This window comes from Lepisosteus oculatus, chromosome 14, assembly GCF_040954835.1.
Source record: "Lepisosteus oculatus isolate fLepOcu1 chromosome 14, fLepOcu1.hap2, whole genome shotgun sequence".
Lineage (NCBI taxonomy): Eukaryota > Metazoa > Chordata > Actinopteri > Semionotiformes > Lepisosteidae > Lepisosteus > Lepisosteus oculatus.
The window spans coordinates 7,825,688-7,841,823 of record NC_090709.1 but is presented as its reverse complement, the minus strand read 5'-3'; the positions used below and the strand labels follow the sequence as shown (position 1 = coordinate 7,841,823).

Below are 16,136 nucleotides of genomic sequence, written 5' to 3'. Positions count from 1 at the left end.
CAAGACAACCGAGAAGCGGAGCTGAGAAAGAGGAGTTTCTGCAGCCGGATATAAACTTCACTGCACCTCCTAGCGCCACCTAGTCAAGAGGAGTGAATCACCTGCGACCTTCGCCGTTCGTAACGGAACAGATACATTTTTTTGCCCTTTCACAACCCTCCTCCCCAATGAAAACGTCTCAATCGGATTTTTGTTCTACATCTCCCTATGCAGGTTTTTGGTTAAAGAAAAAAAATGCTGTCGTTTTCTTGCCAACTGGCAGTATTTCTCCTGCACCGATAAGCAAGATTTCTATTTCATATTTCACAAATTGTTTGAATTTCTTGAAAAACAAGTGGTTCCAAGATAGGAAATAAATACTGTACTTGCATTTAACAAAATCAAGCCCTATGTGATTGTCCTTAATGATACATTCTGTATGACAAGACAGGAAGAAAGTCACCTCAGGATTTTGGACACAGGATCTCATTTACTTTTTAACAGTTTCAATAAGACCGATGAAAATTGTTGCCCTGCTTTTTGTCGTAAATACACAAGCTCTTTACGTCATGGGTCGGAAATAAACTGCATGAAATTAGCTAAAGCAACAAAAAGCAAGCGCCACAAAGAGGACAAACATTTGAGTTTATGGTGCAATATTATCTCGTCTTTAAAATAACTTTAAACGCAGTTTTTTTTTCCTCTGTGGCTCTAAGGCTTTCTTATTTAGCTGTACTGTTTTATTTTACATATTGTAAAAAAGTCGCTAAATCATACGAACCATAAAAATTCCAATTGTAAACAAATTACAAATTTGAAATTATTCATATTCCTGAATTTTAAACCCATGGAGTATTCATACCTTGTCTTAGTATTTGTGAATTTTACAGAGCTCCTTTTCAAAAACTGTCTGCAGTCTTGTTAACGTGTTTTTTTAAACATTTTGTTACATATTATTAGCATTTTAATGTATTTTTAAATTATTTGTAATCTCTAAACCGCCGTCACCCAGGCGAACTGGGTTCGACTTCGGGTATAGGAGCGCGTCTGTTGCCTTTTGGATTTCAAAGGAGCAGCTCAGCGCAGAAGAGAGCCCTGTAAAACAGCATGCGGAGTGCAAAAACGTGTAATAATAGTCATCGCTTTGGTGTGTTAAGAGAGATACATTGCGGGAGGAGGGGAGGAGTGACTGGCAGAGAGTGCTGACCTTCAAAAAAAGGACTCGTCTCGGTAAATATATATTTCCATATCCTGAAGAGGAGGTTATCCCCATTTCTCTAGTCGGAACTCCTCTATTGCTAGAGAGCTGTAGAATGTGGAGTCTCCAATCCTGCTCTGGGAGTAGGATGTACTGTCGTTTCCGTAGCGCGGTGGTTATCACGTTCACCTTGTTTCTTTGGCCTTCTGACAGGCATGTTTTTTTTAAAGAAACTACTGTATAAAAAATAAAGAGGAACTAAGCTACCAATAATGGTTGTGATAATGAACAATGTTTTGCTCAAGCAATTTCATACTGTAACGCTTACGGCCGACAGGCACTGTGTAAGAGCCGGCGTACCAGAGCGGGTGACGTCACCGCCCTTCCCTGTGATAGCAGGACCACAGCTACTGGGCTGTGGAGAGATCTCTCTTTGGCTCACGGGGCTAGGTCGCTGCAGAGAGACGCGGAAGTCCCGGGTTCGAGCCTCAGTTGGGATGGGGCCAACCTAATGCGGCAAGGGCGCCCGCCTGATCCCCCGTTGCGTTACATTGGTGTCAGAAGTGGGGTGGGATAGCCCTTCGCCAGGGACGGCGATTTAAGCGGGGGAGAGTGTAACGCTTACGGCCGACAAGCACTGGGTGTAAGAGCCGGTGTACCAGAGCGGGTGACGTCACCGCCCTTCCCTGTGATAGCAGGACCACAGCTACTGGGCTGTAGAGAGATCTCTCTTTGGCTCACGGGGCTAGGTCGCTGCAGAGAGACGCGGAAGTCCCGGGTTCGAGCCCCGGAGGGTGCAGGGGCCGACCTAATGCGGCAAGGGCGCCCGCCTGAGCCCCCGTTGCGTTACAATACTATAATGTGGCATGTATTAACTGCGTTTATCTGCCCTAGTGTCTGGTGAAAATACATTGAGAGCAGAGTCCTTGATTCATCTACTAAAGCAAGGAAAGAGATTTGCTTCTTGATAATCTTTAGCTGGATCAAATACATGCATTGCTATTTAGTGCTAGGTAACTTAAGGTGATTAAAGATGAGCGGAACCTTGTGTAAGAAAATGACATACACTGTGCCCAACAGGGGCTGGAAACCACAACGCTGGGATTAAGAGTCTCAGGCTCTACCGATTGAGTTAGTCAGACGCCGACGCCTGATTGGTTCTGCTGTCGTCACTTTGAAGAGGTAGCTGTCTTATAATTATGTGGTGATCAGGATTCTAGTGTCTCTCACGGTGTGGTGTGTTGACTATTCAAAACAGAGCAAATGTCAGTAGTCATTGAAATTAATGGTTGTTATCAAAAGCGCTTAATTCTTTCACACAGTAACAGATACGCATATAACGTGGGAAGGTCCTCATTGTGTTTTCTGTGTCCGATACTGGCAAAATACCAAGAGGCAGCAGGCAATACAAGAAATAAATTTCAAATAATAATAAAGTATTACCCGGGTCACCCTGCTGAAATTGAAGAACACTAACCGCTAGACCATACGGGAGCATGCAGCCTCGTCATTTCGTGCATAACGCAGGCAAAGTGTAATTTCTGTCGCTACAGCACGCTAGAGAGCTAGGTGGCACCCGGAGCGCTTACTGAGAGTCAGTTGAAGTACAATGTCAGGATTTTCCGGTTTTCTGAGATCACAGCCGTTTCTACGCAGGAATGAGACAGCATGTGTACAGTATGTTGGAAATCTTAGTAACGTGCAAAAATTAATAAAACGGTTAATATTTTTGTACAACATACCTTTAAATAGGTGTAACTGAATATCAATGGTGTAGCGAAAGATTTAAAGCACACTTGATAAAAAGTGATATACTAACAGTATGTTAAAAAATCTTAGCATAATTTAATAAGGTCAAAAAGTTTAAAATGAATGATCAATTATTAAATTCTTATCATGGGTGTTGTTTGTGTTTTATGCAATTTATATTAAAAACAATCATTTAGAAATACATTCAAAAGACAACAATATTTTTATAAAAATATATATTTTCAAAAGTCAGCAGAATGCACAAAACAATAAAGTGATGTAACAGAAAATGCTCACACAATTTGTTAAAACATTTTTTTAAAAGCTCTAATATTCACAAATACTAATACAAAGTATAAATATTCCGTGGGTTTAAAATTCAGGATTATGAATGCTCAATTGCTTACAATGGGTGTTTGTGTTCTATACCTGAACCGATAGAAACACCTATTTCTCTACAAGACATAGAAATAATGACTTAGTAAAACAGAGCACTTTTGCTGGAACATCATTTAATCATAGGATTTGATTGCTTGAAGATGGGAACACAACTTTTTCCAAGGCTTGTCACACTGTCATTCCATGAACCCATTCCAGCTTCTCATAGCAAAACGTCTACTTTTTACTACTATAAGAACAGTGATGCACAAGAAATATTTAGTTATCTAAAATATTGTAATAACAACAGGGAGCTATTGGCCACTCTGACACAGTATATCCAGGTGGATGCTGCACATTGGTGGTGGTGGAGGGGATCCCCATTACTTGTAAAGCGCTTTGAGTGGAGTGTCCAGAAAAAGCGCTATATAAGTGTAAGCAATTATTATTATTATTATTATTATTATTATTATTATTATAAACAGTACAAACCTTCTGCCATACAGTATGCACTTCTCCAGGACCAATTTCAGCACACGATGATCCTCGGTCAAATGAAAACTTTAATTTATATCACATTGGCTTCTGGAAAAGCAGTTGATCTGACATCACATTTGCCGCAACACACTTCATCCTCACTTTGAGTGTAATCTTGGGATTTGAGCACAGAAGTGAGACACACCCCACCCCATAAAGGACTTGAGACCCAAATTCCTGTCTTAAAAGACTAATAAACTTCCACTCAGACACACTTTTTATATCTAAGTTCTCTGATTGACTATCTTCACCTGGGTATTGAGCCAATCATCTGGTCCTGAGACGTAATAGGCTGGATTTGAGTGTCTTTCCAAAAGATTATTTAAAAGCCTCACTTATGCAAATAGTGACACTCTATCTTTTCTTCACATATGAGATTTTAAATATTTTAGCACTTTCCTCTTCACCTGCAACACACTCATCTATCTATAGTAAGTGGTATCTTTGCATCATATTTCACCATGGAAAGAAAGATCAAAGGGTTTTGGCAGAAGAGAAGGAGCTCTCCTCGCCCATATAGGAACAAGCAATCTTGGTGTTATTAGCACCACACTCTAACCAACTGAGCTAACTGGCCATACAAAAGAAAGTGCTCTCTGTGCAGCATAAACATTTAATTTAGAGATTTTTTTTTCCTACTCTGAATTGAAACCCTCCCAATTAAGTGTGTGGGCTCTCTGGAAGTGGACAAAATGGTTTTAGTAATTGATTTTCTATCTATTTTTCTATCCTCCTAGGAAGAGGGCATGATTGCTCACTGTGCGGCATAGAAGGTGTTTTAGAGCTTTTACTAAGAATTGAAACTCTTGCAAATACGTGTCCTTACTTCCTGGAAGCGGATACAAGTGGTCTGAGTTGCTTTATTGTGAAGTGACTGGAACAATAAAAGAAGAAATGGACACAAAACTGGAGATGTCAGGTCAGTGGGGTGACTTGTATGAAGCCAGTCTTTAACTTCCTCACTGGTGAGAATATAGTGGAGAGATGCAGATTGAAGTGGGAAAGACTGAACTGTTATTGTCTGGTTTTGGTGCTAAAAACATCTGTAAATAACAGTAACAGGACTGAAAACACCATTTCAAACACAATTACTGTATCAGTATTATAGAACTCAAATCATTCAATAATATTTTGCATATTTTATTATAGTGTTGATATGTAGAAATACATTCTGTTAATAATTGCTAATTTCATTTAATTTGGAAAATTCCCCAAAACCAGGCAACCTAACATAAAAGGTTTAATACATTGTTAAAGATCCAGAGTGAAAGTATATAGAATATTGTTTTACACAATCTCTTAGTGTTTCACAAATTATATTTATTTTACAGGTGGCACCATGGTTAACATTGCTACCATGCAGTGCTGGAGCTCTGTGTTTCATTCCTGCCCTGTGCGCTATCTGTGTGGAGTTTGTAAGTTGTCCCCCATGTTTGCATAAGTTTCCTCCAGGTGCTCCAGTTTCCTCCTAAACTCCTAAAACATTCTGATATTATTTTAGGAAGTGAGCTTAAAAGGCTCGTTTTTTCATGATCATGAGTTTTGTAATGTCAGTTTGTCACACCTATCAAAGTGTGTATTGTTTGAGCAAACTTTTAAGTCTCCTGTGTTCCTGTCATTTAAATCCAGATGCTTTAGTAGATGTCTGTAGTTATAACATTTCTGAAGTTTTAGATTTTGGGATTCTGTGCCTTCTTGTAGGGAAATTTTAATACCAGGTTGTCTCATGTTGTGTCTGGTTTTGTCTACAGTGTCCTTTGTGTAGATCAATTTATATGACTAAGTTGATAAACATTTACATTTCCTCTTCCTGTGAGGTGGATATTATCATTGTGAGTGGCCAAGGGCTCCTTAATTTTTTATTGATACTTTTAATATCATACATTAGAAATAACACGCAGATAAAAATGGGTTTAAAAAGTTTATTGCAAAACATCTTTTTAATAACATTTATAAAAAAAATGTTACCATCAAAAGTGGTACATTCAGAATTGAACATCAATGAATGGTTTTATTTCTAATTTCTAAAACATCAAAATATAAAAAGAAGAAAGACTGAGCAGAAATGGGATGTTCAAGCCTCCCTTTTCTAAAACACAAGCTGCAGGTGCTGTAGACACAGACACCGAGGACAGTGTGGAAACAGTGGAATGAAGTGGACTCAGGTCACAGTCTGAATGTGGAAACAGTGGAGTGAAGTGAACTCAGGTCACAGACAGTGTCAGTGTGGAAACAGTGGAGTGAAGTGGACTCAGGTCACAGACAGTGTCAGTGTGGAAACAGTGGAGTGAAGTGGACTCAGGTCACAGACAGTGTCAGACAGTCTCAGTGCTCAGAGCTGCTGTAAGACTGCGTGACTCTGTTGGTGGAGCTCTTCTGTGTCTAGACCTGCAGGAGGAGCTTCTCCCAGACAGCCCTGTCAGTCTCACAGCACCCATCCTCTCCCTGAGACTCGTCCCCAGCATCATCGTAGTCAGCCCTGTCAGGGGCAGAGACTCCTTCTTCAGAGGGCAGTGTGGGCAGGACCCTGTCCACTCCAGGGCCAGTGTGGGGGACACCTGAAACAGAGACACAGAGTAAGAGACAGGCAGTGGACAACTGATGGACAGGTAGGACACTCTAAGCTGATATTTTTGGTTTAGCAAGTCATTAAAATTGGACCCATCAATTTTTAATCACGGGTACAGTATGCATTTTTTTTAATTGTATATGTGCAATTTTAAAATCTATAGGAATTAATTGCCTATAAACAATGCTAGAAATAGATAGTATCACAAAATTAATACTTGAAATACGGTTTGTCAAATGAATCAGGTATTGAAATAATATTACAAATTACAAATAGGGGTTATGAAAATGGTGAATATCAGAAATGACAGAGTAGATAAATTAATAATTAAAAAAATCATAGCCCCCACCTTGTAAAAATTGTTAAAATTTTGCTAAGAATATACCCAAGCTTTTGGTATAGTTAAAGGCAGATTAGTTCTTTGTTCTTTGGTACAGCTTTGGGAAAACAAGTAATATTTCAGACACAATGAGTTAAATATTTGTTAACAATGACAATACTCACACTAAACAACACACAGAAGAAATGTACAGCACACATGAATTGTACAAATTTAGGCAACTACTTCCTAACCACCCAGAGAAACTACAAAGTGTCACCAAGTATTTAACTTTTACAGAACACCTACACAGGCCAAAAGAAGAGATATACAGTAGCCGCTTTTTTAAAAATCAAACAGAATACGACCTACAGTTAAATCTCTCTCTTTATGAACCTGGATGCTACAAAATCAATATACAGAACAGTTGTTACAATCATTTAGTCAAAAGCCTTGAATAGGACATTTTTTAAATCAAATTGTATTTTTTAGGATGAGTTGATGGTTCAGTGCAGATTTCACTTATGCTTATGAAGTTCCAGTGCTCTAAAACCACAGTGAAGAAATACTTTGACAGTATTTTCTGGACTCATTCTTTTTGCAGTCAGAGAACAGAATTCCTGGTCTTGGGGAATCCAGAGCTTTGCTCTGCCCAGACCTCACTCTCTCATAATAGATCAGCAGCTGATCAACCTCAAACATCTGATTGGCTGGGTATGTCAGTATTTGGGTTTCAATGAGACTCTGATCTATGAAGTCTAACCTTGTACCAGTACAGTCTCTCAGCCTGTACTGGCGAATATTGATCCCAAAATGCCTGATGCCCCCTTATCTTGAATGAAAGTGGCACTGACATGGATTACTGGGAGTCGCCTTCCCCATTACTGAACCACCTTGCCCACACTGAGCCCCCTGGCTGTAGCCCCCTTTACCTGAAGCGGGGTCTCCCTCACTGTCCCCCACATGACTGTACCCAGATTGTGTATCATCAAAGCGGAGTCTCCCTGTGAACAGAAGAGCAGGTCAGTAATGTCTCTGTCATTCTGACACAGACTGGCCTGTCAGAGATCTCTTCTCTTCCAGTTAGTATTTATTTGCAGATGTGAAATTAGGTCAAGACTAATTTCTAACGACAAAGGTTAATGCAGGCTGGTACAGGGTGTACTCAATCTTATTAATAATAATTCACCTGACACAGTGTCTGGACTCTGGAGCACAGTGATGGCATCATCATAGTACTCTGGAGCCTCTTCTTTCACAGAAGACATTAGCTCCCCTAAAGCACACAGAGCACAATGTCACTATCAGTCATCAAAACACTGTTTCATCTAAAGCGCAGGACTGCTGGAGCTCATCATAACACACTGATTAACTAAACATCATGTTATGACTAAAACACCAGACTCTTAAGTACAGGTGATCAGGGAACCTGATTTCCTCTCCTATTCATTTCTGTCATAAATTTAAAATTAATCCTAGATTTTGTCGTATGAATATATTTGGACAGAGAGCAGTAATGTGAGCCCCAAAATCCAGACTCAGTGTGATGTACTGTGCAGTGCACAGTGAGAGGAGAGAGTCAGACTCACTGGGATTGGTACAGGGTTTCTCTATGGGACTGGACTGAAATAACTCACCTGACAAGGCATCTGGGCTCTGAGGTACAGTTACAGCATCATCATAGTACTCTGGGGCCTCTTCTGTCACAGGGGACATCTTCTCTCATGAACCACAAAGAGCACAGATTCAGTGACACATATCAGAGCACTGAGCCATCTAGAGCACCGGACTGCTGGAGCTCCTCAGAACACACCGATTAACTGAATATCACAAAGGAACTAAAACTCCAGACAAGTACAGGAGATCAGGGAACCTGATTTCTAATCCTATTCACTTCAGTGATATATTTCAAACAATTCCTAAATGTTAAAATAAGATGTTGAAGGACATCAGGGGAGAGAAAGGTTGGTTGTATTTGGAGAGATTGGTGATGTGGACACTATGAGCAACTGAAGAGGAGCAGACTGAGTGTGCAGGGCTGAGATCACAGAGAGAGAGTCAGACTCATGTGACTGGTGAAGGATAACACAGACTCCATATTCAGAGGCTGAGATCAAAGAGAGAGTCAGACTCACTGAGATTGGTGCAGAGTTTCCCCCATTTGACTGGACTGAAGTAACCCACCTGACAATGCATCTGGGCTCTGAGCTACAGTTACTGCATCATCATAGTACTCTGGGATCTCTTCTTTCAGAGAGGGTATCGAGTCTCCTGAACCACACAGAGAGACAGAGAATTTACACTTCCGGACTCAGACTTACTTTGACCATAGAGCTGCAAAGTTACTGTAGTGTGATTTTAAATGTTTTGTGGAGTATAGTTAAGCCATAACTCTAGGGTCGCTGATTTATCTGATCTGAAAGGCAGTTTTTACAGCATGCTGTTCCCCAGTCTCCTTTTCTATCAAAACCAATTAGAGCAGCACCTTGTTTACTACCCCAGTATTGACCAGCTATAGTTTTGCTCAGCATCTGTGATCTGCCGAGATAAGGCTAGTGTGAGGCAACACTGAAGAGCTGGCTTTATAAGGTATCAAACACATGTGGTTCTATTTGTATAATTCAGTATTTTCTACATAAGTTCTCTAAATGGCATCCTGGTTTGAGGTGAGAGTGAGTACTGGACTGAAGACCACCCACTCCCACACTGAGCCCCCTGACTCCACCTCCCCTCACCTGGTACTGGGTCTCCCTCACTGTCCTCCACATCATCGTATCCAGAGGGCAGCTCATCAGAGAGGAATCTCCCTGTGAACAGGAGAACAGATCAATATTACCTGCAGTCAGACAGCAACCACACTGTCCTCTACTGGAAGAGAAGCCAGGATGTGAGTTTGTGTCTATAAGGCAGATCCAGAATCGTGCTGTGTTGATTTTCTTCACTTAGTTTGACACCAGTTGAGAAAGTAAACTCTACAGGTTTAAAACTAAAAAATACTTTTTTTATAAGGCAGCCCAGGGATAGTGATGTGATCATTTTCTTTATCTACCTTAACACACCTCTTGAGAAAACCAGTCAGAAACCAGGATGGTTAGATTTTCTACAATTTTTAAGTCCTCAGATCTTCCTCAGAGGGTGGAGATCAATCACACCTGAAGACTCTCTCCACTCACGTCTCCTGGGGGCACTGTAGGTTCCCTCTCTGGCCAGTTTATACTCTATTTTCTCATAGATGGCATCATGATAAGTGGCGAGTGCTCCCTTAGATAGGGCTGTGTGAGGAAACAGACACTCAGGGTTAACATGCAGGGAGCAGAGTACAAGATCAAACATTGACTACTAAACCTTCTTTGGACATTTGAGCACATAAATGTTATGCTTCTGGATTTGCAAATTTCCTGATATCTCCATCTGTAATTGTTGATAATCTTTTTTAAACTTCAAATGGTTTTCTCTACCAGGTTTATTCCTCACGGTAATTATATAAATATCAGTTCCATGTGAGTGACAGAACTGACCACTAGAGGTCACTATGTGGATGGAGAGTTCCCTCCCTACCTTTCCTCAGCTTCCTGTTCTGGATCAGCTGCCCCACTAACAGAGCCAGCACCACGAAGAGCAGAGCCCCCAGCAGCAGGAGGACCAGGGGCGAGGCAGATAGACCTCCCAGCAGCTGTGTCTGGGGTGTTGTCCTGGTTCTGCCTGAGAAAGGGGGAGACAATGGATGAACAGGGACCAGGAGAGGTGCTCTTGGACTCATGTACGCTTTGACAGATGGAATGTTCTGTCCTCCCCCATTTCCCATATGGGGCTATGATGGTTCAGGATCAGGTGCGTAGAGGAAAGAGAGGCACTAGATCTACAATGGGAATCTGAAAACACTGATCTTCACCCTGAGAGAGGAGAGGAGACATTACAGCTACACTGGGAATCTGAAGAGACAGAAAGACAGGAGTTATCACTGACAAGGAGGATTTCTGTTCACCTGTAGCTGTTGCTGGACTGGATGTTGGCTCTGACAAACCTGTAAAAGAGATACGAGAACTGTCATTATTTTGTCTTTGGTTTTATAGCAAGCTGAATCCAGAGTGGTCTTAATAAAATAAAAATCTTTACATGTGTTCCTTGAGGTCAAATGTAGGATTGCAGGATGAATGGTGTCTTGCTCAGAATTAAAGTCTAGTGCTGTTCACACACACAGGGCTACACAACATCCCGATCTTGTGACTGATGATCTTAAGATATTAAGCAGTGATAGAATATGTGTAACAGTGTATCTTCTCCATCAATCTCCTACTTTGTTCATCTACAGTTCTAAGACTCTCCTCACCTGTACAGGTAACCCCTGCATCCTCCTTGTGTCGACAGTCACTCTGATTCAGTCCAGAGTGACAGCAGTCCCACAGGTGAACCTCACTGCCCCTGCAGTTCACCTCGTCCAGCCAGATGGCGCCACTCCCTGGTCCGAATGAGGCCTCTACTGCTGCACTCACTGCGTCCCCACAGCCCAGCTGTCTGCAGACCACCTGGGCATCCTGCAGGTCCCAGGAGTCGTCACAGACTGTCCCCCAGGGGCCCTCATACCGCAGCTCCACCCGGCCAGAGCAGTTAGTGCCTCCAGCCAGGCGCAGAGCCAGTGGGACTGAAAGTCAACAGAAGGGTTACTGAGTGTCATCAGATCTGTGACTGTAGATGAGAGCAGAGAGGTTACTGAGTGTATTTAGCTCAGTGACTGTAGTAGAGATCAGTGAGGTACTGAGTGGCTCTAGAAGAGAGCTGTATGGTTACTGTTCCTCAGCTCAGGGCTGCGGTGTCTCTGAGTGTTTTACACACTGAACTCACCTGGGCAGTACAGCTGAGGCTGCTCTTCCTGAGGGGCTGGAGTGCTTCTGTCAGCTTCTTTTCTAGGACCTTCAAAGATTAATAATCATATAAAAACATTATTATTATAAAATAAATAACAATGACATTGCTTTCATTTTTATACATGTTTGGATATAAATTAATAAGAATTCAGTTTAAAGCTTTTGTCTGTTCTTAATATGGCAGAACACTAATTTACAGAGCATTACTCTTCCCTCTGTACCTGAGCAGGTGATATTCGCCACTTCTCGGTCTGTGCAGTCATTCTGGCCCCAGGGGGAGGAGGGACACTGCCACAGGGTGGAGTCGTGTTTGCAGCAGGAGACAAAGTCCAGCCATTTGGGATCAGGGCTCAGCCTGGAGTTTGTCTCTCTAGTGGTGCCCTTGTCTCCACAGCCCAGCTGTTTACAGATCACTGCAGCTGTAGTGTCTGTCATGCTGTTGGCACAGATGCTGCCCCAGGTGCCATTGTAGTAAACCTCTGCCTGTCCTGAACAGCCTGCAGATAGCCTCAGGAGATTATGATCTATCAAGACAGCAAGGAAAGTCAAAGGAAACAAACCCTGACAAGACAGCATTTCATTCTGAACTGGTAAGAAACTACAAGCAAACAATGTGAACAGCAACCAGTCTCATTTCCCGTACTAATCCAGTTATAACTGACTCACGTAATGAAACAAGGACAGCTGTACAATAACACAGTTGATATGAAGGTGACAGGACTGTGTGGTTCTACAGCATTCCCAGCTGTATCATAACTATATCTTAGTCTCTTTTTACAAAGCTTTGCGTGATCTTGGCCCAAAATATTTGAGTGATCTTTTAGTCCCTTATAATCCCTCTCGTACACTTCAATCACAAGGAGCAGGTTACCTAGTTGTTCCTGGAATTAAAAAAGTCACAGCTGGCAACAGAGCATTTTCTCATAGAGCTCCCCAATTCTGGAATAGCCTCCCCGCAGATGTGTGGAATTAAGACGCACTCCCAGCGTTCAAATCTGGGTTAAAAACATATTTGTTCAGTCTAGCCTTTGGATAAATATTAAGGAAAAACAAGCCACGCAACCTACCAATTTCTGTTTTCGTTGTCATTCACTAATACTTTATTTCTTGTCTATTCTGAGGTGGAGTGTTAGGAAGCCAGGCCCAGAATCCAGCTCCTTCTACCTGTCGAACTCAACTTCCCAGAGAAATTTCAACCAAAGGAAACTACTGAACATTCCAGACACTGCTGGACCTCACTACACATTACTGAAATAAAAATACTATCTTTTTCACCATGTCTGTTCATTTTAATTAACAGAGGAGGATAGGCTCCCCCTTTCGAGCCTTGGTTCAGGCCTGGAAATCTGTAAAGCTGCTTTGTGACAATGTCCATTGAAAAAATACAAATAAAACTAAACTGTATTGAACTGAATTTTCCTCAGTAGGATATATTTAAGCACTCCAAATGCAAACCATATCCACGTTGTGGAATTCGAGAATATGGATGATTTTTTTTTCGTTCGTTTACCTGAACACAGGATTCTCACATCCTCCTTGTGTCCACAGTCATGCTGTCCCCACCCTGCTGAAGGACACTCCCACAGAGACGACTCGTTCCCCATACAGCCCACCTCGTCCAGCCAGATGGGTCCAGTTCCCTGGCTGAAGGAGGCTGGCACTGGGGCACTGAGGGCCGTCCCACACCGGAGCTGCCTGCACACCACCTGAGAGTCTGCCAGGTCCCAGGAGTCATCGCAGACTGTCCCCCAGGAGCCATTGTGATAAACCTCCAGCCTCCCAGCACAATCGCCTCCTGCTCCAACCAGCCTTAAGGAGCGCTGGGCTAGGAGAGAGGCAGGACCAAATGATAAAGACACATTCCTATAAACATAGTAGTTCAGGTGGGTAGCTGCATCAGCATGCGTAGGCTGCAAAGGAACAATAGGCTTATTCCATGCTGAAAAAAAGAAGAAAAAAAACACAACGTTTCGGCCGTGGAGCCTTCTTCAGGTGTGAATTTCTATAAACATTGCTGATACAATTACCTCCTACCTCATCTAGCCTGAGGGAGTGCTGGGCTAGGAAAGAGACATATATATCATTATGGCTGGAGTGGTGTCATTCAAGCTAACGTTGACTCTTAAAAAAAAGTTAGGAGTCTCAAAAATATTAGTTTACATATCTGCAGAACTGGTAAGCACAGAGGAACAAAGTGAATCTTTTGGTTTACTCGAATTACCTCCTTATTAGAGTTGTCATCAGACTAAATTCACAGGATAAAATATAAACAAAGAGAAAGAAGAGAGAGGTAACTGAAGGAAGGAAGAGAGAGGAGGCATGTCAGACAAGAAGAACTGGAGATAAAATTCTAGTTAAATAATGGAACCTTGTTTAAGAGACCTTGCAGTCTTGTAATTTAAGAACATTAAAACATTTTCAGGTTTCCTTTATTGTGCAATCCTCAGGCTAAAGGCATTCTCTCCTAGTTGGAGGTTTAGAATAGAAAGTAGATTTTCATTCACTTTTCGGCATTATATTAGTGAGAACATATTCTGTTCATTTAGGATGCAGGGTAATTCTCTGGTTAGCCTGTTTATGCATCATAGAGGATTTCAGATTATAGAGTTATAAGGGAAAAATGTTTTATATAACAAGGGGTAAACTATGGATTTTTACCCTGTCTTCAAACTAAGTGTCTGTAGAAAACCCGAATAGAAATAGCTATAAGTCAATGAATTCTGACCATTCTGAGGCTTAGAGAGATATCATTGCTGTTTGGGGCAATGCTGAGCAAAAAACAAGTTTTTGTTTAATCTTCATTGCCTGCATGTCAGTCAAGTGCAGATCAATCAGATTCTAGCAATCAGTTTGTAAGAAGTCTTCTTTTTTACTGCTTAAATCCTATATATAGCCTCTCTAGCACTGCCTATGTCACTAAGACATATGAGAAATGTGATGATTCAGGTTTAATATCCAAGGGTTTAGCTTCAATTCAAGCCCTGGTCCAGGCCTCTACTGTCTATACTTCACAAGATATTGCACCCCAAGATGTTTAAGGGCACTTTCTTCCAGGTGGAAATTTCCCCTGGATTCTGTGACAACCTGAGACTCCATCTCCAATGGATTTGTTAAGATTATGTCACGAACACGGACTGAAATCCATGTCAGATCTTGTAGAAGACCCTATGCGATGCGGTAAGAGCTGGAGAAAACAGGAGGCGTGGTAAAAAGGAACACACAGGGGTTTAATAGTGCACAAAATAATAGTGACAGTCCGTGAGACAGTGTACGAGGAAGACAAAACGGCATCCAAATCCAAACGGGTCCAAAGGCAGGTCAAAGCACAGTCCGAGAGTCCATCAACTAGAAATCCATCCTGGGACGCAACAAAGTTAAAATCCCCGGGAGGGGGGAGCACACGGACAAATAAAACATGGAGGTCCAAGGGTGACGGGGCGAGATCCTCCAGACCCCGGGCTCAGGAAGCGGGAGGTGTCGGGGATGAGGCCTATGCCCTCAGGAGACGGGCGTAGGGTGTCCTGGTGCTAGGCAGGCCTCGCAACATCTTACCCTAATGATGAGCCCCGAGGACTGGAAGAGCTGGTCTTAAATAATAACACTAAAAGGGTACACCTGGAGAGCTTAATCACACGAACAATAATGGGAGCAGTGAAGCGCCCTCTAGGGAGGGATGTCGGGCGTGACAGATTCTGAATGTTTTAATGTTTATTTTCTTGTTATATCAATGGAAATCCAGCCCATTCAAGATAAAACATTATATATCATTAATAACACTAAAAGATTGTTTTTATGGACCTAATAAACCAGTACTTTTCAATGCTTATGATGTAGTAAGTGCATCTACATCCATATGTTCTGGTAATGCCCACCAATCATTCTTTCAAAAAAATGAATAGATAAAATGTTTGTTTCCTTAGGCTGTAGAGTTTCATTGTTCTTTATTAATGTATTGACTTGTCATGCAAATATTCTCAGTTTTCATCTCTGTTGCTCACAACTGCAAGAAAGGAGATCTTAATGAATTAGAAGCACAGGCCTCACATCTGTGGTCAGCAGTGCATTAACCTGATGACAAAACACTGCATCTCTACAGAAAGGGATGATTGGATCGAACAATATATAGAGCTTCTTCTACAGACATGCTCAAGTTTCAGGAAACATTTATCCCAGCTCTATTATCAGTCTATATTAATGGACAAAAGACTTAAAATAGGAACAAATATCACTTCATACAATATTTTAACTCTTAACAGGTCCAGCTGTTATATTTTGTGACAAATCTTTTAGGGTTTGTCTTTTATGTCCTACATATCAATCTGCATATGATAACAGTCAAAAATACTTTGAATGGCTCCTACCTGAGCAGAGCTGGGCAACATCCTGTCCAGTGTTGCAGCTAACTGTCTGTGGAGAACTGCAGTTCACCAGGTGAGACTCGTCCCCGGAGCACTGAATACCTGTCAGACACACAGTGCTGTCACTGTCCCATACAGAGAGGAGTTATAGACTTGTACTACAGAGCACTGAATACCTGTTAGA

The 16,136-nt window shown here is 41.7% G+C and overlaps 1 long non-coding RNA gene across 1 annotated transcript; it reads right to left on the bottom strand.

Annotated features, from left to right (window-relative positions):
• Positions 1-9,784: 9,784 nt before the first annotated feature.
• Positions 9,785-11,197, bottom strand: LOC138242908 (uncharacterized). Its single transcript, XR_011191783.1, has 4 exons — positions 11,060-11,197; positions 10,715-10,753; positions 10,288-10,431; positions 9,785-10,001 (listed from the first exon to the last, which is right to left on the bottom strand). It is a non-coding gene; the product is annotated as an uncharacterized lncRNA (long non-coding RNA).
• Positions 11,198-16,136: the final 4,939 nt, after the last annotated feature.